Source organism: Arachis hypogaea, chromosome 14, assembly GCF_003086295.3.
Source record: "Arachis hypogaea cultivar Tifrunner chromosome 14, arahy.Tifrunner.gnm2.J5K5, whole genome shotgun sequence".
NCBI classification, from domain to species: domain Eukaryota; kingdom Viridiplantae; phylum Streptophyta; class Magnoliopsida; order Fabales; family Fabaceae; genus Arachis; species Arachis hypogaea.
This window is the reverse complement of record NC_092049.1, coordinates 78,259,492-78,286,867: the sequence shown is the minus strand read 5'-3', so window position 1 is coordinate 78,286,867 and position 27,376 is coordinate 78,259,492. Positions and strand designations below refer to the sequence as shown.

At 38.9% G+C, this 27,376-nt stretch overlaps 1 non-coding gene across 1 annotated transcript; it reads right to left on the bottom strand.

The window, feature by feature from the left end:
- Positions 1-11,762: 11,762 nt before the first annotated feature.
- Positions 11,763-11,870, bottom strand: LOC112745968 (small nucleolar RNA R71). Its single transcript, XR_003173871.1, has one exon. It is a non-coding gene; the product is annotated as a small nucleolar RNA R71 (small nucleolar RNA).
- Between the last annotated feature and the right edge of the window lie 15,506 nt (positions 11,871-27,376).

The window sequence follows — 27,376 nt, the reverse complement described above, 5'->3', positions numbered from 1 at the left end:
TGTACGAAGGGATTTCTGTCGGTTTAGAGACTATATCTACAACGCGACTGTTTTTATGAAATTCTTTACTGGCAAAAATCTCAACGTCAAAATGGCGCCGTTGCCGGGGAATTGCAAATGTGTGCCTTATTATTGGTTATTGTAAATATTTGCTTTTTGCTTATTTATTTGTTTTTATTTTTACTTTTATTTTTGCTTTTTCAAAAATCATATCATTTTCAAAATCTTATCTTATCTTATTTCAAAAATCAAATTTTCAAAATTCAAATTTAGAAATTTTCAAATTTCAAATTTCATGTTTCAAAATTCAAATTTCAAAAATTTAAAATTCAAATTCAAAATTTAAATAACCTTTTAATTTAAATTTATTTTTATTTTCGTTTTTAATTTTTATTTGCTACTATGAACTCTCACCCCTTTGGCTATGAGTCTGGTTACAATTATGTTGCAGGAAGAAGAAATTACAATGAGAACAGGCATCAAGGTTGGAACAATCAAAGATGGGAGGAGCCACAAGGATTTGATCAACCCTCATGGCAACAACCACCTCCAATGGACTATCAACAACCACCACCATATGCTTGTAAACCCTCTCCTCAACACAGCTTTGAACCACCATACTCACAAGCCACCTACAACCATTCACCCCCATATGACCCTAACCCACATCCACCATACCAACCACCCTATGAACCAAATGAACCATACATAGATCCACCCCAACCTCCATTGGATAACAATACACTCATCTCTAACATCATTGGTCTCACCTCTACACTCCAAAATCTTATATCCCACATGAACCAACCCTCTACCTCCAATATTCAACCCTCAAGCTCTAGTGCACTTCCTTTTTAACCACATAATGATCCTTTCATCCCATCACCATCCTCCATGGAAGAGCACCTACATCCATCAATCCAAGAGCAAAATGATCCCAATTATGCTATTGATATGGAACAGGAAAGAAGGAATCATCTTTGCGAATCCATACTTCATAAAGAGCTAGAGGAGTCCCTACGGGTAAGGGTAGGAGAGACCCTTGAAGATGAAAGAATAGTTGAAAGGAGTTGTCATGGAAAGAAAATCATCAAGGATGAGTACGATTTTATATTAAAACTACTGGACAAAGCAGTAATTATTAAAGAGAAAAAAGTGGTTGCAGACTTAGGAGATGCTGAACCTCCATGGGAAAGTCAAGACATAGAACCTCCTTCCAAGACGGTTGCATTTGATGTTGAGGAGGGTGTACAACCTCCAAGGCATATCATGGTTAAGGACTTGGAAGAGGTTGATCAAGAGATGGAGATTCAAGAAGAAGAAGCACAACCTCCCATATCCTTGGTAAGTAATGAAGAAGAGATTGAATTAGAAGAAAGCTACCAAGAGAAAGAGGTTGAAATTAAAGAAGTCTGCAAAGAGGTGAAAGTTGTCTAAGAGCACAAGGGAGTGAAGCTTGAAATCACCTTGCCAAAGTTATTGGAGACCCCTCCCCCTAAGTTGCCATCATCCTTCACAACATTCAAGTGGGTAAAATTCATATCCCTTAGCTTTCTAATTCCACTTGAATATAGGCTACTGGAGACGGATGGTCAACTTAGAGCTCTTTGTGGCATTAAGAGTAAGAGGAAGATGGCCAGTGGTAAGAACTATCCTGCAAGGTTCATTATGGTTGGAAGCTTTAAGTTTAAACGCAAAGGTTGGTATAAAGCTCAACTGAATGGGTCTAGGAAGCTGTTTGGATGTCTCAGTGAGAATTCCGACTGTTCACCACCCAAGTGGAAAAATGATGATCAACAAGAAAATGGGTGCAAAGGCAAGGTCTGGGACCCCGGAATTCATTCCAACAATCAACACTCTTGGGGCCTTGTAACTTGCTTTAACTTACTTGAAGGCTTTTTGCGCCTAGTTTGGGATCCCGGAGGATATTGGAATCACAAACATTGGTGGAGATTCCTAGATGAGTACAAGCATAAGCCACCATAACAGGGAGCTCACCAAATGTCCAACTTAAGGACTCTAACTAAAAGTGCTAGGTGGGAGACAATCCACCATGGTATGATCGTTCCTTTTTCAATTTTATTTCGTTTTGTTTTTATTTTATTTTATTTTATTTTATTTTCATTGAGCCTGGAATTATTTCTTGCATCTACATTAGCATTGCATTCTGCACTTTTCATGCATAAAAAAAAAGCATGCACGTGACGCGGCAGCGTCGCTGACGCGTCCGCGTCACCAGTGCAATGGGAAGAAAAGAGAACGAACAGAAAGTTACGCAGGAGCAGGGCTGGAGGCGTGCCAATGGCACAAATCGTCCCACGCGACCGCGTCGCTGACGCGTCCGCATCGAGTGGGAATACTGGCCTCCCATGCGACCGCGTCACTAACGCAGCCGCGTGACCAGGATTTCAACGTAAAAAGGGTGCACAGCCGAAAGTTGTGCTAGAGTGGTGCTGAACTGGTGCTGGGCACGCAGTCCCTCTCACGCGAACGCGTGCCCCACACGTCCGCGTCGTATCCCAATAATTGGCCACTCACGCGATCGCATGACCCACGCGATCGCGTCACCCAAAATTTGGCACTCATATGATTTTAAACAGAGAGTTGTGCGAGTGCGAGGCTGCCCTCGCGCCAATGGCATAAAACGGGTCACGTGACCGCGTGACCGACGCGACCGCGTCAATCAAGTTTAAGCGCAAGTCCCGCGACCGCGTGCCCCACGCGACCGCGTCGCTTGCGCCGCACAGCTTATCCTAATTTGCCAAATATCTTATCTTTTCTTCCCCAATCCTAATTTTTCCTCCCTCCTTTCTTACTTACTTCTTCTTCCCTTCTTTCCCTTCTCATTCTTCTTATCTTTTATTTTATTTTATTTTATTTATTTGCATACTTTCATTCATTGCATATTTTTATTTTTCTAAATTTACTATTTTACCATTGGTGTTCAAATGTTCTTATTCAACTGTTACATCTTTTCTGGTATTTTCTTGGTGCTTAATGACTTGTTTAATTCTGATTGATTAATATTATTTAAATTAATGCCAATCTTTTATATCTGTATTACTTTTGCATTGACATGAATTTATATTATCTCTCCTTCCCCTCTCGTTTCCCTATTGTTGTACATTTTGTACCACTGGCATGCCATGGCTTCTATTGTTTTCTCATTTGCATGTTGTAGCTACCATGTAATTGAGATCCTTATTATTTGGCATTAACCCACCCATACTGTATTTATTTTCCTATCTTTATTTCTGGGTTACTCTTCTTCCCTTTTTTTTCAGGATGGCCACCCGGAAGAGAACCGGAAGACGTTTACATGGGGAGACAGGCAAGTCAATCTGCACAATCTATAGAGAAAAGTATCAGTTGAAGCCACCCGTCCACTTGCACATCTTAGCATGCACCGAGGACGGTGCAATCTTTAAGTGTGGGGAGGTCGATACCGATCTCCATGGGTTAGTATTTTCTTCTCAAACACCAATATTTTATTTTCATTGTTAGTTGTTGCATTTGCATGTTTGATTGCATGATTATTTGATTTTGTTCATATTTTACCACTTGGTTGAAGTAATATTTTCTTTTTCAAGAAACCTTTTAAGAGCATTTCACTAATTTGAAAAAAAATTTAATTTTACACTTGTTTGAAGAGATATTATACTGGAACACAGTTTAGAGCTCGAACACACAAAACCTGTGAGATTTTGAGCCTATTTGAATTGGTTGCATTTTTCAACCAATATTTTATTTTTGATGTGTGTTTTTCTCTTTAAAATTGTGATCTTTGTCTTGCTTAATTCTATATTTCCATGGTTTGATGTATGCATACACTTACATGATTGAGGCCTTTGTTTCACTAAGCTTACATACCCATATGGCCTTAACCCTTCATTATCCCTTGCAAACCAATGTTGAGCTTATTATACCCCTTTGTTCTTTACTTTAGCACATCATTAACTCTAAGCGAAAGACAATAATGCCCTTAATTTGAATCCTTGGTTAGCTTAGACTAGTGAGAGTGCTCATGAATTACGTGTGGAGAAATTAGGATTGAAAACATTTGGTTTGAGAATTGAGTATGTTAGAATTTTATGAAAATGTGAAAGAAATGTTTAGGACATGTCCATGCATTCAATAATTTAATCATATGCATTAAAAACAAATAAAAGAAAAAAAATATACTATAAAAAAAAGAAGAAGAAGAAGAAGAAAAAAAAGAGAAAAAGAAGAGAAAAAGAGCAAATAATAAAAATGGGACAAAATGCCCCAAAGTAAGTGGTGAAAGCAATGCATATGTACTGTACTTGAAATTAGAATGCATGAATATGTGGCAAAACATGGTTAATGGATAGTTAAGTTTTTATTATGATTACGTGGATTGTCTAAAGTTAGGTGGAAAGTTTAAGTTAATTAAGGATTCAGATTTTAGTCCACTTGGCCAAATATACAACCCTTAAAAGACCTCTTGATATGTGTATCTGTGCATTAAATTTATGTTGATTGTTAGATGAAGAGCAAGCCTTAGAAAGCAAGGTTAGTAGAGAATTGAGAGGATCGAACCTTAAACACTTGAGTGATTAAGAGTGTATACACTACCAGTGAGGGTTCGATGCTCGATTCCTTATTCCCGGCTTTCATGAGCTATTTTCTTCTACAAGTCTATTTGTACTTCATTTTTTATAATTTGAATTAGTGAAATCCAGTTCATATTTCTTCTTGAAAGATTTGTTTACTTTTAACCAAGTAGGTAGAAACATTTTGCATATAGTTGCATTCATAGGTTGCATTTCATGCATTCTACCATTCCTCTTCACTTCTTTATAGCTTCTCTTGAGCTTAGCATGAGGACATGCTATTGTTTAAGTATGGGGAGGTTGATAAACCACTATTTTATGGTTTATCTTGTGCTCAATTGAGTGGATTTTATCAACTCTTTATCCACTTATTCATACTAGTTGCATGGTTTTACATTTGCCTTCCTAATTTTGTGCTTTGATTGAAAACATGCTTCTTTGGCCTTAAGTTCCCTATGTTTAATCCTCTCTTACTTCCATTAGATGCCTTGATATGTGTGTTAAGTGATTTCAGAGATTACAGGACAGGAATGGCTTAGAGGATGGAAAGGAAGCATGCAAAAGTGGAAGGAATACAAGAAGTTGGAGAAATTGCTAAGCTGTCAAGCCTGACCTCTTCGCACTCAAACAGCTATAACTTTAGCTACAGAGGTCTAAACAATGCGGTTCCAGTTGCGTTGGAAAGCTAACGTCCGGGGCTTCGATTTGATATATAATATGCCATAGTTGCTCTGACGATAGATGATGCAAATGCGTGACCCATGCGGCCGCGTCGCAGTGACGAAAATCAGCGTGTTTGAATTTGCAACCAGCGAATTCTGGGCTGTTTCTGACCCGGTTTGCGGCCCAGAAAACACAGATTAGAGGCTATAAAGTGGGAAAATGCATCCATTCATCAACAAGCTTTTCATATTCACAATTTTACAATTTAGATGTAGTTTTTAGAGAGAGAGGTTCTCTCCTCTCTCTTAGGATTATGATTAAGATTTCTCTTAGTTTTAGGAGTGACTCTCGATCCCAGGTTCAATGTTCTTTTTATTTATTTTCTCAATTTAATTTATGAACATCTATGCCAGATTTAATTTCTTTTGTTAATGCAATTCGAGGTATTTTCAGATTTAAGATTGCTTTGCTTTATTTATATTGATGCTTTCAATTTAATTTAGATATTTTTTCTCCCTTTTGGCTTTGGTCAAGTGATTGGTAATACTTGAGTTATCAAACTCAGCAAGTGATTGAAATTGGCAGATTCTGCTTGAGCTAGGATTGCTCTAAGGCTAGTCTCTCCACAGGAGTTGACTAGGACTTGAGAATCAAGCCAATCAGTCCACTCAACCTTCCTTTGCTTAGTAAAGGCTGACCAAGTGGGATTAAAACCCAATTCTCTTCACACCTGATAAGGATAACTAGGATAGGACCTCCAATTTCTCATACCTTGCCAAGAGTTTATTTTACAGTTATTTATTTATTTTATTCTTCTTATGCAACATACTGCTCCCTTACTTTCTAAAACCCCTACCTTAATTTCTAAAACCCCTAATTTACAAACTCATAACCAATAATAAGAACATACCTCCCTGCAATTCCTTGAGAAGACAACCCGAGGTTTAAATACTCGGTTATCAATTTTAAAAGGGGTTTGTTACTTGTGACAACCAAAACATTTGTACGAAGGGATTTCTGTTGGTTTAGAGACTATATCTACAACGCGACTGTTTTTATGAAATTCTTTACTGGCAAAAATCTCAACGTCAGTCCTAACTGAACCATTTTCAAATCTCAGTTTAATACCAACGAATCGAACCAATTCCAATGTCAAAATCTTTACTGACCCTCAGAATCATTTTTGATAAATCAATAAAACTCATTCCCAATATCTCAAATCGATTCAAATGCAGATTTATTTTCAATATCAAATTAATCCCAAACCAAGAAAATTTATTTTACATAGTATTTAATCAAATCAACTTTCTAACTCAATAATTAGAATTTTCAGCACTCTTCATCAATCAAGAAATCAAATACATATTCATCAAATTCAGTCACAAACACAACTCAAACTCATCATTCAGTCATACTAAACAATCATAAATTATTGACAAATACCCACTAGACTTCCATGTCATTCACAGTTTAAAATAGTTAATTTTAAAATAAAATTTCCTACCTCTATACGAAATCAAAATCAATAAAAATTTTGGGGAAGCTTTTTGACCGAGTTGCTGAAGAGAATAACTTCAGTAATTGCCTATTTCTCCTAGAACTCCAATTAGCCGAACTCAATGGGAATGAGAGTCACGTCACCGTCAACTTCCACCGAACAAAAATAACGCCAACGTATAGAGAAGGAGAATACAAACACTTTTACCGAATTAAATTTTTTATTAGAGTTACGGATCTCAAGAAATCGGACTCAAAAAAGTTGAGGTTCGAAGGTTTTTCGTTCTTCTCACTCACGGCATACTCTCTCCTTTTTTTTAGTTCAATTGGTGATTAATGAAAGAAAAAGGAAGATGAGTATGGATTGATAATATTAACTGAAGTTTTATGGTTATCAAAGCGTCATTAGGTGTCATTTGTATTATATACATATACATGCATATATAACCACGTTTCAGTTTCAATTTCATATATATATATATATATGCTTTGGTTTTCTTTCTTTTTAGTTCCTTTAAGGCTTCGGCCAAAAGGAAAATAAATAAATAAATAATATAATATAATATAGTAATTGTTTATGCATCGGTTCGAGCTATAAAGGATCGGATTGGCTGACCTCTTTAAAGGTTGGCCCATGACCGACTTCTTGGAAGGTTGGCCCATGATCGACCTCTTGAAAGATTGGCCCATTATCGACCTCTTCTCAAAGAGTTCGGCCAAATCCCCAGAGAAGCCCAAAGAAAGCCCAAACGAAGGAACACAGTCCAAATCTAAAGGCAGCTAAAGCCTAGAAAGATAAAGGCAGTTCCCCTTAAAGATAAGATGACTTCACTCAAAGATAAGTGATAAACCACTATTTTATGATTTATCTTGTTCTCAATTGAGTGTTTTTATCAATTCTTCACCCATTTATTCATAAAAATTTCATGGTTTTACAATTCCCTCCTTATTCTATGACATATGTGAAAACATGTTTCCTATGCTGATGAGCGGATAATTTATACGCTTTTTGGCATTGTTTTTAGTATGTTTTTAGTAGGATCTAGTTACTTTTAGGGATGTTTTTATTAGTTTTTGTGTTAAATTCACATTTCTGGACTTTACTATGAGTTTGTGTGTTTTTCTGTGATTTCAGGTATTTTCTGGCTGAAATTGAGGGACTTGAGCAAAAATCAGATTCAGAGGTTGAAGAAGGACTGCTGATGCTGTTGGATTCTGACCTCCCTACACTCAAAGTGGATTTTCTGGAGCTACAGAACTCCAAATTGCGCACTCTTAACGGCTTTGGAAAGTAGACATTCAGGGATTTCTCGCAATATATAATAGTCCATACTTTGCCCGAGTTTAGACGACGCAAAAGGGCGTTGAATGCCAGTTCTACGCTACAGTCTGGAGTTAAACGCCAAAAACACATCACGAACCAGAGTTGAACGCCAAAAACACGTTACAACTTGGCGTTCAACTCCAAAAGAAGCCTCTGCACGTGTAAACTTCAAGCTCAGCCCAAGCACACACCAAGTGGGCCCCGGAAGTGGATTTATGCATCAATTACTTACTTCTGTAAACCCTAGTAGCTAGTTTAGTATAAATAGGACTTTTTACTATTGTATTTACATCTTTGGATTATATTTTGATCTTCGGATCATTTTGATGTCTTGGTTACTCCGGTTCCCCTCTAGGGCCGAGAACAATGAACTCCATTATCACTTATGTATTTTCAACGGTAGAGTTTCTGCACTCCATAGATTAAGGTGTGGAGCTTTGCTGTTCCTCATGATTTAATGAAAAGTACTACTGTTTTCTATTCAATTCAACTTATTCCGCTTCTAAGATATCCATTCGCACCCAAGAACATGATGAATGTGATAATTATGTGACGCTCATCATCATTCTCACTTATGAACGCGTGCCTGACAAACACTTCCGTTCTACATGCAAACAAGCTAGAATGAGTATCTCTTAGATATCTAATACAGAGGACCGAGTCCGAGATATTAGAATCTTCGTGGTATAAGTTAGAACCCATGGATGGCCATTCTTGAGATCCGGAAAGTCTAAACCTTGTCTGTGGTATTCCGAGTAGGATCTGGGAAAGGATGGCTGTGACGAACTTCAAACTCGCGAGTGCTGGGCGTAGTGACAGACGCAAAAGGAGGCTGAATCCTATTCCAGTATGATCGAGAACCTCCAGATGATTAGCCATGCCGTGACAGATCATTTGGACCTTTTTCACAGAGAGGATGGGATGTAGCCATTGACAACGGTGATGCCTTACAGAAAGCTTGCCATGGAAAGGAGTAGGACTGGTTGGATGAAGACAGCAGGAAAGCAGAGGTTCAGAGGAACGAAAGCATCTCTATACGCTTATCTGAAATTCTCACCAATGAATTACATAAGTATTTCTATCTTTATTTTCTGTTTATTTATTATTATTATTATTCGAAAACTCCATAACCATTTGATATCCGCCTGACTGAGATGTACAAGATGACCATAGCTTGCTTCATACCAATAATCTCCGTGGGATCGACCCTTACTCACGTAAGGTTTTATTACTTGGACGACCCAGTGCACTTGCTGGTTAGTTGTATCGAAGTTTTTGGAGCCATTACCAGGGATCACAATTTCGTACACCAAGTTTTTGGCGCCGTTGCCGGGGATAGTTCGAGTTTGGACAACTGACGGTCCATCTTGTTGCTCAGATTAGGTAATTTTCTTTTTGTTTTATTTTCAAAAATTTTTCAAAAATCTTTCAAAAATTTCTCATCTGTTTTCGAAAATTATTCTAAATTTTTAAGAATGAATTCTAGTGTTTCATGAAGCATGTTGAAGCCTGGCTGGCTGTAAAGCCATGTCTAATTCTTTTGGACTGTGGCTTCCAACCATCAGTATAGAGGCAAGTTAATTGGAATATCAGCTGTTGCATGCCTGATTTATATCCTAAAGCTGGCTGGCTATTAAGCCATGCCCAACCCTTGGATTGGAGCTTTAGGCCAACATTGAAAGATTCCTGGGAATCTTATTAAAAATTTTGAATTTCTTATTTTCGTTTTCCTATATGTTTTTCGAAAAAAAAATTAAAAGAAAATACAAAAAAAATCATAAAATCATAAAAACCAAAAATATTTTGTATTTCTTGTTTGAGTCTAGAGTCAATTTTTAAGTTTGGTGTCAATTGCATTTTTTTTTCTAAAAATTTATGCATTTTTCGAGAATTCATGCATTCATAGTGTTCTTCATGATCTTAAAGTTGTTCTTGGCCAGTCTTCTTGTTTGATCTTCATATTTTCTTGTTTTGTGTCTTTTCTTGTTTTTCATATGCATTTTCAATTTGTTAGTGTCTGAAGTTTGCAAATTTCTAAGTTTGGTATCTTGCATGTTTTCTTTGCATCAAAAATTTTTCAAAAATATGTTCTTGATGTTCATCATGATCTTCAAAGTGTTCTTGGTGTTCATCTTGACATTCTATAGTGTTCTTGCATGCATTCATTGTTTTGATCTAAAAATTTTCATGCATTGTGTCTTTTTCATGTTTTTCTCTTTCTTCATTAAAAATTCAAAAATAAAAAAAATATCTTTCCCTTTTTCACTCATAAATTTTCGAAAATTTGAGTTGACTTTTTGAAAACTTTTTAAAATTTAGTTGTTTCTTATGAGTCAAATCAAATTTTCAATTTAAAAATCTTATCTTTTCAAAATCTTTTTCAAAAATCAAATCTTTTTCATTTTTTCTTATTCATTTTCGAAAATTTTTAAAAAAAATTTTCAAAAATCTTTTTCTTAATTTTATCTTATAATATTCGAAAATATTATCAACAATTAATGTTTTGATTCAAAAATTTCAAGTTTGTTACTTGCTTGTTAAGAAAGATTCAAACTTTAAGTTCTAGAATCATATCTTGTGATTACTTGTGAGTCAAGTCATTAATTTTGATTTTAAAATTCAAATCTTTTTCAAAACTAATTTTAATCATATCTTTCTATCATATCTTTACAAATCATATCTTTTTCAAAAAAAAAAATTGATTTTAAAATATCTTTTCTAACTTCTTATCTTCTTATCTTTTCAAAATTGATTTTCAAATCTTTTTCAACTAACTAATTGACTTTTTGTTTGTTTCTTATCTTTTTCAAAACCACCTAACTACTCTTTCCTCTCTAATTTTCGAAAATACCTCCCTCTTTTTCAAAAATTCTTTTTAATTAATTAATTGTTTCAATTTTTAATTTTAATTTTAATTTTATCTTAATTTTCGAAAATCATTAACTCTTTTTCAAAATTTATTTTTCGAAATTCCCTCTCTCCTATCTCCTTCTATTTATTTATTCATCAACTAACACTTCTCTTCACCCAAAACTCGAACCCCTTCCTCTCCTCTGAGTTCGAATTCTTCTCTTCTACATTCTTATTCTTCTTTTCTTCTACTCACACAAGGGAACCTCTATACTGTGGTAAAGAGGATCCCTGGTATCTTTAGTCCTCTTCTTTTTCATATGAGTAGGAGCAAGGACAAGAATATTCTTGTTGAAGCAGACCCTGAACCTGAAAGGACTCTGAAGAGGAAACTGAGAGAAGCTAAAATACAACAATCCAGAGACAACCTTATAGGAATTTTCGAACAGGAAGAGGAGATGGCAGCCGAAAATAATAATAATGCAAGGAAGATGCTTAGTGACTTTACTACACCAAATTCCAATCTAAATGGAAGAAGCATCTCCATCCCTACAATTGGAGCAAACAATTTTGAGCTTAAACCTCAATTAGTTTCTCTGATGCAACAAAACTGCAAGTTTCATGGACTTCTAGCTGAAGATCCTTTTCAGTTCTTAACTGAATTCTTGCAGATATGTGATACTGTTAAGACTAATGGAGTAGATCTTGAAGTCTACAGGCTCATGCTTTTCCCTTTTGCTATGAGAGACAGAGCTAGAATATGGTTGGATTCTCAACCTAAAGATAGCCTGAACTCTTGGGATAAGCTGGTCACGGCTTTCTTAGCCAAGTTCTTCCCTCCTCAAAAGCTTAGTAAGCTTAGAGGGGATGTTCAAACCTTCAGACAGAAGGAAGGTGAATCCCTCTATGAAGCTTGGGAGAGATACAAGCAACTGACCAAAAAGTATCCTTCTGACATGCTTTCAGAATGGACCATCCTGGATATATTCTATGATGGTCTGTCTGAATTAGCTAAGATGTCATTGGATACTTCTGCAGGTGGATCCATTCACCTAAAGAAAATGCATGCAGAAACTCAAGAACTTATTGACATGGTTGCTAATAACCAGTTTATGTACACTTCTGAGAGGAATCCTGTGAGTAATGGGATGCCTCAGAAGAAGGGAGTTCTTGAAATTGATACTCTGAATGCCATATTGGCTCAGAATAAAATATTGACTCAGCAAGTCAATATGATTTCTCAAAGTCTGAATGGAATGAAAGCTGCATCCAACAGTACTCAAGAAGCATCTTCTGAAGAAGAAGCTTACGATCCTGAGAACCCTGCAATAGCAGAGGTAAATTATATGGGTGAACCTTATAGAAACACCTATAACCCCTCATGGAGAAATCACCCAAATTTCTCATGGAAGGATCAACAAAAGCCTCAACTAGGCTTTACTAATGGTGGAAGAAACAGGTTTAACAATAGTAAACCTTTTCCATCATCCACTCAGCAACAGACAGAGAATTCTGAACAGAATCCATCTAGCTTGGCAAATTTAGTCTCTGATCTATCTAAGGCCACTTTGAGTTTCATGAATGAAACAAGGTCCTCCATTAGAAATTTGGAGGCACAAGTGGGCCAGCTGAGTAAGAAGATCACTGAAACTCCTCCTAGTACTCTCCCAAGCAATACAGAAGAGAATCCAAAGAGAGAGTGCAAGGCCATTGATATAACAATCATGGCCGAATCCAAGGAGGAAGGGGAGCACGTGAATCCCAAGGAGGAAGACCTCCTGGGACGTCCAGTGATTAACAAGGAGTTTCCCTTTGAGGAACCAAAGGAATCTGAGGCTCATCTAGAGACCATAGAGATTCCATTGAACCTCCTTATGCCCTTCATGAGCTCTGATGAGTATTCTTCTTCTGAAGAGAATGAGGATGTTACTGAAGAGCAAGTTGCCAAGTACCTTGGTGCAATCATGAAGCTAAATGTCAAATTATTTGGTAATGAGACTTGGGAAGATGAACCTCCCTTGCTCACCAATGAACTGAGTGATCTGGATCAACTGAGATTGCCTCAGAAGAAACAGGATCCTGGAAAGTTCTTAATACCTTGTACCATAGGCTCCATGACCTTTGAGAAGGCTCTATGTGACCTTGGGTCAGGGATAAACCTCATGCCACTCTCTGTAATGGAGAAACTGGGAATCTTTGAGGTGCAAGCTGCCAGAATCTCATTAGAGATGGCAAACAACTCCAGAAAACAAGCTTATGGACAAGTAGAGGACGTGCTGGTAAAGGTTGAAGGCCTTTACATTCCTGCTGATTTCATAATCTTAGACACTGGGAAGGATGAGGATGAATCCATCATCCTTGGAAGACCCTTCCTAGCCACAACAAGAGCTGTGATTGATGTAGACAGAGGAGAATTGATCCTTCAACTGAATAAGGACAACTTTGTGTTTAAAACTCAAGAATCTCCTTCTGTAACAATGGAGAGGAAGAATAGAAAGCTTCTCTCAGTACAGAGTTAACTAAAGCCCCCACAGTCAAACTCTAAGTTTGGTGTTGGGAGGCCTCAGCCAAACTCTAAGTTTAGTGTTGAACTCCCATATCCAAACTCTAAGTTTGGTGTTGGGAGTCTATAAAATTGACCTGATCACCTGTGTGGCTCCATGAGAGCCCACTGTCAAGCTATTGACATTAAAGAAGCGCTTGTTGGGAGGCAACCCAATTTTTATTTATCTAATTTTATTTTTATGTTTTATTAGGTTCAGGATCATGTGGAGTCACAAAATAAATCAAAAAATTAAAAATAGAATAAAAAACAGCAGAAGAAAAATCACGCCCTGGAGGAAGGACTCACTGGCGTTCAAATGCCAGTAAGGAGCATCTGGCTGGCGTTCAATGCCAGAACAGAGCATGGAGCTGGCGCTGAACGCCAGAAACAAGCATGGAACTGGCATTCAATGCCAAAAATATGCTGCATATGGGCGTTGAACGCCCAGAACAAGCATCACTTCGGCGTTTAAACGCCTGAAATGCATGCAAAGGCATTTTACATGCCTAATTAGTGTAGGGATGTAAATCCTTGACACCTCAGGATCTGTGGATCCCACAGGATCCCTACATACCTCCACTCACCTTCCCTCCTCATAATCCTATATCACCCTTTCCCAAGAACCCTTCACCAATCACCTCAATCTCTCTTCCCCATCACCTCTTCACCACTCACATCCATACACCCCACCTACCTTCAAAATTCAAAATCTCTTTTCCACCCAATCCCACCCATATAGCCGAATACACACAACCCTCCATCTCCTCCATATCTTCATCTTCTTCTATTCTTTCTTCTTTTGCTCGAGGGCGAGCAACATTCTAAGTTTGGTGTGGTAAAAGCATAGCTTTTTTTTGTTTTTCCATAACCATTGATGGCACCTAAGGCCAGAGAAACCTCTAGAAAAAGGAAAGGGAAGACAGAAGCTTCCACCTCCGAGTCATAGGAGATGGAGAGATTCATCTCAAGGGTCTATAGCTCAGTGGTAGAACATTTGACTGCAAATCAAGAGATCCCTGAGATACCTCAGGGGATACATTTTCCTCCACACAATTATTGGGAGCAAATAAGGGTGGAACATCAAGAGCACTCCATCATCCTTCATGAAATTAGAGAAGATCAAAGAGCAATGAGGGAGGAGCAACAAAGACAAGGAAGAGACATAGAAGAGCTCAAGGACATCATTGGTTGCTCAAGGAGAAAATGCCACCATCACTAAGGTGGACTCATTCCTTGTTCTTAAATTCTCTATTTTTCATTTTTATGTTAAATGTTTATCTATATTTGTGTCTTATTACATGATCATTAGTATTCAAGTGTCTATGCCTTAAAGTAGTGAATATGAATCCATTATCTCTCTTAAATGGAAAAATATTTTAATTACAAAAGAACAAGAAGTACATGGTTTCAAATTTATCCTTGAAACTAGTTTAATTATTTTGATGTGGTGACAATACTTTTTGTTTTCTGAATGAATGCTTGAACAGTGCATATGTCTTTTTGAAGTTGGTGTTTTAGAATGTTAAATATGTTGGCTCTTGAAAGAATGATGACAAGGAGACATGTTATTTGATAATCTGAAAAATCATCAAAATAATTCTTGAAGCAAGAAAAAGCAGTGAATACAAAAGCTTGCAGAAAAAAAAAGAGAGCAAAATAGCAAAAAAAAAAGAGAAAAAGAAAAAGCAAGCAGAAAAAGCCAAAAGCTCTTAAAATCAAAAGGCAAGAGCAAAAAGCCAATAACCCTTAAAACCAAAAGGCAAGGGTAAATAAAAAGGATCCAAGGCTTTGAGCATCAGTAGATAGGAGGGCCTAAAGGAATAAAATCCTAGCCTAAGCGGCTAAACCAAGCTGTCCCTAACCATGTGCTTGTGGCGTGAAGGTGTCAAGTGAAAACTTGAGACTGAGCGGTTAAAGTCAAGGTCCAAAGCAAAAAGAAGAGTGTGCTTAAGAACCCTAGACACCTCTAATTGGAGACTTTAGCAAAGCTGACTCACAATCTGAGAAGGTTCACCCAATTATGTGTCTGTGACATTTATATATCCGGTGGTAATACTGGAAAACAAAGTGCTTAGGGCCACAGCCAAGACTCATAAAGTAGCTGTGTTCAAGAATCAACATACTGAACTAGGAGAATCAATAACAATATCTGAACTCTGAGTTCCTATAGATGCCAATCATTCTGAACTTCAATGGATAAGGTGAGATGCCAAAACTATTCAAGAGGCAAAAAGCTACAAGTCCCACTCATCTGATTGGGGCTATGTTTCATTGATATTTTGGAATTTATAGTATTTTCTGGCTGTGAGCAAAAATCAGATTCAGAGGTTGAAGAAGGAATGCTGATGCTGTTGGATTCTAACCTCCCTGCACTCAAAGTGGATTTTCTGGAGCTACAGAACTCCAAATGGCGCGCTCTTAACGGCGTTAGAAAGTAGACATCCAGGGCTTTCTATCAATATATAATAGTCCGTACTTTGCCCGAGTTTAGATGACTCAAAAGGGCGTTGAACGCCAGTTCTACGCTGCAGTCTGGAGTTAAACGCCAGAAACACGTCACGAACTAGAGTTGAACGCCAAAAACACGTTACAACTTGGCGTTCAACTCCAAAAGAAGCCTCTGCACGTGTATACTTCAAGCTCAGTCCAAGCACACACCAAGTGGGCCCTGGAAGTGGATTTATGCATCAATTACTTACTTCTGTAAACCCTAGTAGCTAGTTTAGTATAAATAGAACTTTTTACTATTGTATTTACATCTTTGGATTATCTTTTGATCTTCGGATCATTTTGATGTCTTGGTTACTCCGGTTCCCCTCTGGGGCCGAGACCAATGAACTCCATTATCACTTATATATTTTCAACGGTAGAGTTTCTGCAGTCCATAGATTAAGGTGTGGAGCTTTGCTGTTCCTCATGATTTAATGAAAAGTACTACTGTTTTCTATTCAATTCAACTTATTCCACTTCTAAGATATCCATTCGCACCCAAGAACATGATGAATGTGATGATTATGTGACGCTCATCATCATTCTCACTTATGAACGCGTGCCTGACAAACACTTCCGTTCTACATGCAAATAAGCTAGAATGAGTATCTCTTAGATATCTAATACAGAGGACCGAGTCCGAGATATTAGAATCTTCGTGGTATAAGTTAGAACCCATGGATGGCCATTCTTGAGATCCGGAAAGTCTAAACCTTGTCTGTGGTATTCCGAGTAGGATCTGGGAAGGGATGGCTGTGACGAACTTCAAACTCGCGAGTGCTGGGCGTAGTGACAGACGCAAAAGGAGGCTGAATCCTATTCCAGTATGATCGAGAATCTCCAGATGATTAGCCGTGCCGTGACAGAGCATTTGGACCTTTTTCACAGAGAGGATGGGATGTAGCTATTGACAACGGTGATGCCTTACAGAAAGCTTGCCATGGAAATGAGTAGGACTGGTTGGATGAAGACAGTAGGAAAGCAGAGGTTCAGAGGAGTGAAAGCATCTCTATACGCTTATCTGAAATTCTCACCAATGAATTACATAAGTATTTCTATCTTTATTTTCTGTTTATTTATTATTATTATTATTCAAAAACTCCATAACCATTTGATATCCGCCTGACTGAGATTTACAAGATGACCATAGCTTGCTTCATACCAACAATCTCCGTGGGATCGACCCTTACTCACGTAAGGTTTTATTACTTGGACGACCCAATGCACTTGCTGGTTAGTTGTATCGAAGTTGTGACAAATTATGAATTAAGATTAGAGCACCAAGTTTTTGGAGCCATTACCAGGGATCACAATTTCGTACACCATATGCCTTAAAAATTTTAATTTTAATTATCCTTTATCACCATTTGATGCCGTGATCCATGTGTTAAGTAATTTCAGGCTTCATAGGTAAGATATAGCTTAGAGGACAGAAAGGAAACACGCAAAAATGGAAGGAATGCACAAAATGGAGTTTTGAAGAAAATGGCAGCGACGCGCACGTATAGACGACGCAGATGCGTGCCTAGTGCAAAGTACAAGCGACACGTTCGCATGGCAAGGAAAATCTCCAAATGACGCACACGCGTGACGGACGCCACGTGCAGAAAATTGCAGAAGTCACCCCAGCGATTTCTGGGCCCTTTTTCAGCCCAAATCCAAGCCCAGAAACACAGAATAGAGGCTGGAGATTGAAGGAATCAAGGAGAACAATTGATAATTTACAATTTTAGGTTTTAGATGTAGTTTTTTAGAGGGAGAGGCTCTCTTAGGTTTTAGAATTAGGATTTCTCTTAGGGTATGGTTATTTCTTCATTCTAGGTTCAATGTTCCTTTAATTTAATTTCTCTTCTACTTTAGTCATTCTATTACTTTAGTTGATTACTTGATGTTGCCAATTTGGTTTATGGATTCCTATGTTTAATTTGATTTTCTATTTAATACAATTCGAGGTATTTCAGATTTATGATTGCTTTCTTCTATTTTGATATAAAAAATTTAGATTTTTCCCCCTTTGCTTTGGTTGAGTAATTGGTGACACTTGAGTTATCAAACTCAGCTGTGGATTGAAAATTAGAATTTGCTGATTGATTTGGATCCCTCTAAAGCTAGTCTTTCCACAGGAGTTGACTAGAACTTGAGGAATCAAATCGATTAGTCCACTTGACTTTCCTTTATTTAGTAAGGGTTAACTAAGTGGGAGCAATAAACAATTCCCATCACACCTGATAAGGATAACTAGGATGGAATTTCTAGTTTTTATACCTGATAAACCCATATTTTATGATATATTTTGTGCCTAATTTAAGTGATTTATTCAATCCTTCACTCACTTATTCATATAAATTTCATGGTTTTACTTTCCCTTCCTATGCTTTAAAAGTAATTATTTTAATTACCCTTTATTTCCATTCGATGCCGTGATTCGTGTGTTGAGTAGTTTCAGAACTTCTAAGGCAGGAATGACTTAAAGGATGGAAAGGAAACATACAAAATTGGAAGGAAAGCATAAAATGGAGTTTTTGAAGAAACTGGCAGTGACGCGATCGTATGGACGACGCGGCCGCATGCCAGCGCGAAATGGCAGTGACGCGACCGCGTGATTGATGCGATCGCGCACCTTAAGCGAAACGCATATGACGCGGACGCATGACTGAAGCGACCACGTGACAAGAAAAACTCCAAATGACGCGACCGCGTGACCCACGCGGACGCGTGACCCACGCGGACGCGTGACCCACGCGGACGCGTGACCCACGCGTACGCGTGACAGAGGCTACGCACCAAAAAGTACAGAAAATGCTCCCAGCGATTTCTGAAGCCCTTTTTGGCCCAAATCCAAGTCCAGAAGGCACAGATCAGAGGTTATGAAGTGAGGGAATGCATCCATTCAGAAGAGAGTCTCCAATTAGTTATTTTTCATGAATTAGATGTAGTTTTGAGGGAGAGGTTCTCTCCTCTCTCTTTTAGGATTTAGAATTAGGATTTCTTTTGCTTTCAGGATTATCTCTTTTTATCAGGTTCAACATTCCTTTTTATTTAGCTTCTCAATTTAATTTATGAATTCTTCTATGTTACAGATTATTCTTTGAATTAATGTTATTTGAGGTATTTCAGTTTATTATTGCTTTCTTTTATTTATGTTACCGTTGCTTCCAATCTGAAGACATTTTTATTCCAGTAGATTTACTTGTCCCCTTTGGTCTTGGTTAAGAAATCAGTAACTCAGGAGTTATCAAACTCAACATGATTGATAATTGTTATCTTTGCTAATTGAATTGAACTTCAATAATCCCAATCTTCCCTTAGGGATTAACTAGGATTTGAAGATCAACACAATTAGTCACTTGACCTTTCCTTGCTTTAAGTGAAGACTAACTAAGTGGAATTAAGATTCAATATTCATCATCATTGATAAGGATAACTAGGATAGGATTTCTAATTTCTCATACCTGGCCAAAAGTTTATTTTACAGTTATTTATTTATTTTACAGTCTTTTAATTATTTTAATTGTAATTTAAATTACTTGTTCCTCATCTTCAAAACCCCGATTTACAATCTCCAAAAACAATAATAAGAACATACTTCCTTGCAGTTCCTTGAGAAGACGACCCGAGGTTTAAATACTTCGGTTATCAATTTTTAAGGGGTTTGTTACTTGTGACAACCAAAACGTTTGTACGAAGGGATTTCTGTTGGTTTAGAAACTATATCTACAACGCGACTGTTTTTATAAAATTTTTTACTGGCAAAAATCCTAACGTCAATACCTTGTAATGGTTTTCATGATAATTAATTTACTTTCTTGCCAGTTTATTTTCCTGTTCCTTATTTCAAAAACCCAAAAATATACCCTTTTCAATAACCAATAATAAATCATACTTCCCTGCAACTTCTTGAGAGATGACCCGAGGTTTAAATACTTCAATTATAAATTTTATTGGGTTTTGTTACTTGTGACAACCAAAACTTTTGTACGAAAGGATTCTTTGTTGGTTTAGAAACTATACTTACAACGTGATTACTTTTATGAAATTCTTTACTAGCAAAAGTCCTCTTGTAAATAAGATAAGATAACTATCTTATCTCTAGAAAGGTCACTCCACACTATTATAAATACACTAGAGCTCTCAGGTATAACTCATACTCTGATTCTACTAAAAACCTGCTTAAAGCCCATGCTAACTTAAGCATCGGAGTCTCTTGCAGGTACCACCACCCTCCGGTAACGAAGGATCAGCAGCATCTCCAGCTCCACCAGTTCCATCAGGTCGGACACGGCAGCTCCGACCATCAGATCCAACAGGTCGGACACGACCGCCCAAGCCCCCAGATCCAACAAGTCGGACACGACAGTTCCGGCCACCACAGCAGATCTCATCCGAGATCGACCTTCAGTTTCAGGTAACCCTCGGAACATCGGCGCCGTTGCCGGAGACCTTGGAAGTCATTCCATCATCATGGTGGACAACCTTGACAACGACCATAACTCTTATTTGAAAAATAGAACACCACATAAGAATGCGGACATCACGCCGAAGGACACATCTCAACCAAACGGAGACAAGCATTCTCCAAATATGAAAATCTTAGAAGCCCTTCGTGAACAGCAGAATCGTCTCAAGCAGCTCGAACAGGAGGCAGAATACCAGCGTAAAGCCGAGAGAAGCCTCCGGAGATAAACTAGGCGACACCGAGAGTTAGAAGATAAGCTCCTAAAACTCGAAGTGGACCTAAAAACCAAAACCATTCAACCCGGTCACGATGACAACTCCCACAAGGATCAAGATCCCTTCACCAAAGAAATCTTGAAAGCTAAAGTTCCAAAGGATTTTAAAGCTCCCGACATGACCCCATACGACGGTACGTCCGATCCAAGCCTTCATCTCAGCAATTTTAGAAGCAGAATGTATCTCACCGACGCCTCGGACGCTATTCATTGCAAAGCCTTCCCAACTACCCTAACAAAGACAACAATTAAGTGGTTTGACAGTGTGCTTCCCAGATCCATCACAAGTTTTGATGACTTAGCCAAAAAGTTTTTTGCCAGATTTTCCATCCAGAAGGACAAGGCCAAACACGCCTCAAGCCTATTAGGAATCAAGCAAGGAGATCGAGAGAGTCTTTGATCTTACATGAAAAGATTCAACAAAGCATGCCTGGACATACAAAGTCTACCAACAGAAGCAGCCATCATGGGTCTCATCAATGGCCTACGGGAAGGACCCTTTAGTCACTCCATATCAAAGAAACATCCAACATCTCTAAATGAAGTACAAGAACGGGTAGGGAAATACATCAACATGGAGGAGAACTCTCGACTAGGAGAGACCTCAAAGCCTGGATTCTCCTACTCATCTCGGGACAAGGATAAAGAGTCCAAGAAAAAAGAAGATCAACCCGAAGAGAAGCCTAGAAAATACCACAATTACACCCCTCTTCGGGTGTCTCTTGTGGATGTTTACCGAGAAATATCCCACACTGAAAAGATCCCACCACCTCGCCCAATCAAAAGTAAAAATGAGGAGGAAATCGGACAGAATACTGTGAACACCACCAAATCTATGGACATCCTACCAACAAGTGCTTCGACTTAAAGAATATCATAGAAAAATTGGTAAGAGAGGGGCGACTAGATCGGTACTTAGCCAACAAAACGGATGAACCCAGAAAAAGAAGAAGGGACGAAGAGGTCGGACGAGTTGAACGTCCACCTCACACCGAAGAGATCGGACGAGTTGAACATCCACCTCACACCGAAGAGGTTGGACGAGTTGAACGTCCGCCTCATACTGAAGAGGTCGGGCGAGTTGAATGTCCACCTCACACCGAAGAGGTCGAACGAGCTGAACGTCCACCTCACACCGAAGAGGTCAGACGAGTTGAACGTCCACCTCACACCGAAGAAGTCGGACGAGTTGAACGTCCACCTCACACCCCTAAGAGACATGTTCATATGATAAATGAAGGATTCGCAGGAGGAGGGATCTCTAAATCATCTCGCAAAAGACACCTCAAAGAGGTATATTAAGGAAGGGAGAGAGGTTTGAAAAGGACAACGGAGTGCGAAAAAGCCTTCCGAGATTTCAAAAATTCTTGGGGCAACCACCCATTCTTACCAAACCACGGAAAAGTCAAGAACTCATATTATACCTCGCAGTGAAAAGTCGGGCAATAGCCTCAGCACTAGTCAGAGAAGACGAAAGTGGGCAACAACCGTCTACTTCATTAGCAAAGCTCTATAAGGGGCCAAACTAAACTATCAAAAGATAGAAAAAGTTCGCCTACGCCCTCATACTCACTTCTCGACGACTCCACCCATACTTTCAAGCTCACACTATCAGAGTTCGGACCAACCAGCCCATAAAAGGCATCCTACAGAAAACAGACTTAGCTGGAAGAATCCTACAGTGGGCAGCTGAGTTATCTGAATTCGATCTTCGATATGAAGCTCGGACAGCCATCAAATCACAAGTATCTGGCTCGGACAGCTCAGGCAATTCGGGGGACCCTAGACAAAACCAGAAAACAACTCGGAGAATCCAGGGGTTATGAGGTCTGACATATACCTCAGGAACAGAATGCCCAAGCTGATGTACTTTCGAAACTAACCAGCACCAACAGCTCGGACAATTCGGGGGATATGAGGTCCGACATATACCTCGGGAACAGAATGCCTGAGCTGGTGCACTTTCAACACTAGCCAACACCAAACCAGGGGGCAATAATAGAAGCCTCATCCAAGAAACACTGCAAAATCCATCAACCTCGGAGGAAGAAAAGGTCCTAACCATATCAGGTCAGGGTCGTTCCCCCGGAGTCAAGGAAGGAAAACAAACCCTCTCTTCAGAGTCTGGCGACATTAACTCATAATTCTTCTCCTCATCCCTATCCCTACATATTTTATGGAACCTCCTAAGTCGCACACAGTACTCAGGGTCAGCCACAGTAACACACATTAAAACTATGGAATCCAGCCAGTCAGACATGCCGTCCGGGATCTTAGTAGACATCTCAGCAATGTTAGTAAGGGAAGACATAAGTCAACTATTCCTACAGTAAGAAAAGAAAAATGGGGTTACTACCAAACAACTCGGGCAAATAAAGAAACAACTCGGACAATAACAGCAAAACATCAAGTGCTAGATACAACAGTAAAAGGAAAACCCCAGGACTCACATGAAAGTCCAGGGGCACCCTTTAGAGGTAACAACAGGGCAAGAACACAAAGAAGAGAAGTTGACAATCTATACCCAAACAGTTTGAACACCTCTCAAACAAAAGGTCAAAACAAAAGAGAGAGAAAAGAAAGACTAACCTGCAGAAAAGAAGATGAGAAACGGCTCAAATCAAGAACAACGAAGATACCAACTCCCAAACTCAAAGGGAAGAGCTCGACCCACTTCCAGAAGTCCAAAAAAGTGCTCGGATTAGAAAGGAAGCACTAAAGCATCGAATGGACCTAATGTCGGTCAGGAGAAGGGAAGCTAGTAGCCAACTAGAAAAGACCATACCAAGTTGTCCAGAAGTACTGGGGAAAGGTCACCACAAAGTATCCGACCTCGAGGGGCGAGAGGTACCAAGGTCATGGCATGCCTGCAATCTAAGAAGGGCGCCAGGCCGAGATCTAAAAGATTGCCTGACCTAGAAGGATTCCCTAAAAAGTTTCCAACCAAGACGCATTAATCTGAGCGCAAAAATTCAGCGTCCGAAAACAAAGCTACAGGTTGGCAAGGTGAAAACCAAATTCACCATTCGATCACGACAAGGTCGGTAAGATGAAAACCAAAATTCATCGTCCGATTACAAAGCTACAAGTCGGCAAGGTGAAAACCAAATTTACTGTCCGACCACGACAAGGTCGGCAAGGTGAAAACAAAATTCACCATCCGATCACGACAAAGTCGGCAAGATGAAAGCGACAAAAAGTTATAAAAAGTAATCCATAGAAAGAGGCCTGACGAGGTCTGAGAAAAAATAGATTGCTAAAAATAACTTAGGGTGGACCGACATGAAGAAGTCGGACCAATCGACCAAAGCGACAATGTTATAAAAAGTAATTCATAGAAAGAGGCCTGACGAGGTCTGAAAAAAAATGGATTGCTAAAAATAACTCGAGAAGGACCGACAAGAAGAAGTCAGACCAGACCGATCAAAGCGACAAAGTTATAAAAAGTAATCCATAGAAAGTGGCCTGACGAGGTCTAAGAAAAAATAAATTACTAAAAATAACTGAAGAAGGATCGACTAGAGAAGTCAGACCAACAAAAGGTGTGCGCTAGAAGGAACACAGTTCTGCCAAAAAGCCACGACTCCACGACAAGGCTATCAAAATTGTTCAGACTGACTAAAAAGGGTTCTACGAGAACACTAAAAAGTTGTCGGACAAATTAGCCCAAACGATCACCTCGACAAACAAAAAGAGGTCGGACAACAAAAGTTCCAACACTACAAAAGATCCACAAAAGGGACAAAGACATCTCGCAACAGTCAGAGGAAGGCCAGGAATGCTTTTTTGAAAGGTACGAAGTCTTGAAAAAAGACACTACTTAAAAGGCAAAAGCACAAATCAAAACGGCACTAAAAAGTCATCCACAAACTATATAAAGGATCCTGATGGAGCTCGGGGTTACGTCGGTAAAGATTTTCTCAATAAGGTCGCGTTGCAAGTATAGCTCTACCAACAACAAGCCTCGAGTATCAAATTTAAAGAGGGATTTGGTTGTCACAAGTTCAACCCCAATAGAAATAACCGAAGTATTCAGACTTCGGGTCGTCTCACAAGGAATGGGCAAACATGTGCTTCAACATTGGTTAGAAATCCGGGGTTGTGAGTCATGAGCAAGAAATTAAACTAGGAATCTTAACAAGCAAGTAATCTTAAATTGCAAGAAACTAAGTCAAATAACTAAGCAAGATATGAGCAATTCCAAACTAACAAAGCAACATCCAATATGATTCTATTCTAAGCTAAACAAGTAACTCTACTAAGACAAGTAATTGAAAATTTGGGTTTTCAAATATGAATGATAAAAGCAACTCTTGGCTAGGCATGGGAATTGGGGTCACCATCCTTGTCTAATAACCATATCTTGACAATTATGAGGAACCAAACTCATTAAGTCTACTTCTATACTTGAAGTACGTCAAATAGTTTGGTCAACATTGGTGCACAAATTGTGAATCACACTTTTCACGACTCGTACCACTAACCAGCAAGTGCACTGGGTCGTCCAAGTAATACCTCACGTGAGTAAGGGTCGAATCCCACGGAGATTGTTGGTTTGAAGCAATCTATGGTTATCTTGTAAATCTTAGTCAGGAAGTCAATTATGTTTATCAGTTGAATTGCAAATAAACAAGAGAGCATGGATTAAAGGTTACTTGTTATGCAGTAATGGAGAATATGTTGGAGTTTTGGAGATGCTTTGTCTTCTGAATCTCTGCTTTCCTCTGTCTTCTTGTTCACGCATGCACGTCCTCCTATGGCAAGCTGTGTGTTGGTGGATCACCGTTGTCAATGGCTACCTTCCATCCTTCCAGTGAAAACTACGCTCACGCGCTCTGTCACAGCACGGCTAATCACCGGTTGGTTCTCGATCCGGTTGGAATAGAATCCCTTGATTCCTTTGCGTTTGTCACTAACGCCCAGCCTTCAGGAGTTTGAAGCTCGTCACAGTCATTCAATTCTTGAATCCTACTCGGAATACCACAGACAAGGTTTAGACTTTCCGGATTCTCATGAATGCCGCCTTCAGTTCTAGCTTATACCACGAAGATTCTGATTAAGAGATCTAAGAGATACTCATTCAATCTGATATAGAACGGAGGTGGTTGTCAGGCACACGTTCATGGGTTGAGAATGGTGATGAGTGTCACGGGTCATCACCTTCATCACAGTTAAGCGCGAATGAACATCTTAGATAGGAACAAGCGTGTTTGAATAGAAAACAGAAATACTTGCATTAATTCATCAAGACACAGCAGAGCTCCTCACCCCCAACAATGGAGTTTAGAGACTCATGCCATCAAAGAGTACAAAGTTCAGATCTAAAATGTCATGAGATGTAAAATAAGTCTCTAAAAGTTGTTTAAATACTAAACTAGTAGCCTAGGTTTACAGAAAATGAGTAAACTCTGATAGATGGTGCAGAGATCCACTTCTGGAGCCCACTTGGTGTGTGCTGGGGCTGAGACTTAAGCAATTCACGTGCATAAGGCTGTTTTGGGCGTTCAACGCCAGGTTTGGCTCTATTTCTGGCGTTGAACTCCAACTTTTGATCCTTTTCTGGCGCTGGACGCCAGAATTGGGCAGAGAACTGGCGTTGAACGCCAGTTTACGTCGTCTATCCTCATGCAAAGTATGGACTATTATATATTGCTGGAAAGCCCTGGATGTCTACTTTCCAACGCAATTAAAAGCGCGCCATTTCGAGTTCTATAGCTCCAGAAAATCCACTTTGAGTGCAGGGAGGTCAGAATCCAACAGCATCAGCAGTCCTTTTTCAGCCTGAATCAGATTTTTGCTCAGCTCCCTCAATTTCAGCCAGAAAAATACCTGAAATTACAGAAAAACACACAACTCATAGTAAAGTCCAGAAATATGAATTTTTCCTAAAAACTAATAGAATTAAACTAAAAACTAACTAAAATATCCTAAAAACTATATGAAATTAACCCCAAAAAGCGTATAAAATATCCGCTCATCACAACACCAAACTTAAACTGTTGCTTGTCCTCAAGAAACTAGACAAATAAAATAGAAGACTAATAGATTGAGAAGCAATAATATCTCAGAGTTTTTTTTTGCATGAAGCTCAGATTCTAATTAGATGAGCGGGGCTAGTAGCTTTTTGCTTCCGAACAGTTTTGGCATCTCACTTTATCCATTGAAGCTCAGAGTGATTGGCATCTATTGGAACTTAGAATTCAGATAGTGTTATTGAGTATCCTATTTTAGTATGATGATTCTTGAACACAGCTATTTTATGAGTCTTGGTCATGGCCCTAAGCACTTTGTTTTCCAGTATTACCACCGGATACATAAATGCCACAGACACATAATTGGGTGAACCTTTTAGATTGTGACTCAGCTTTGCTAAAGTCCCCAATTAGAGGTGTCCAGAGTTCTTAAGCACACTCTTCTTTTTGCTTTGGACCTTGAGTTTAACCGCTCAGTTTCAAGTTTTCACTTGACACCTTCACGCCACAAGCACATGGTTAGGGACAGCTTGGTTTAGCCGCTTAGGCCAGGATTTTATTCCATTAGGCCCTCCTATCCACTGATGCTCAAAGCCTTTGGATCCTTTTTTTGTTACCCTTGCCTTTTGGTTTTAAGGGATATTTGGCTTTTTGCTCTTGCCTTTTGGTTTTAAGAGCTTTGGCTTTTTCTGCTTGCTTTTTCTTTTCTTTCTCTATTTTTTTCTACAAGC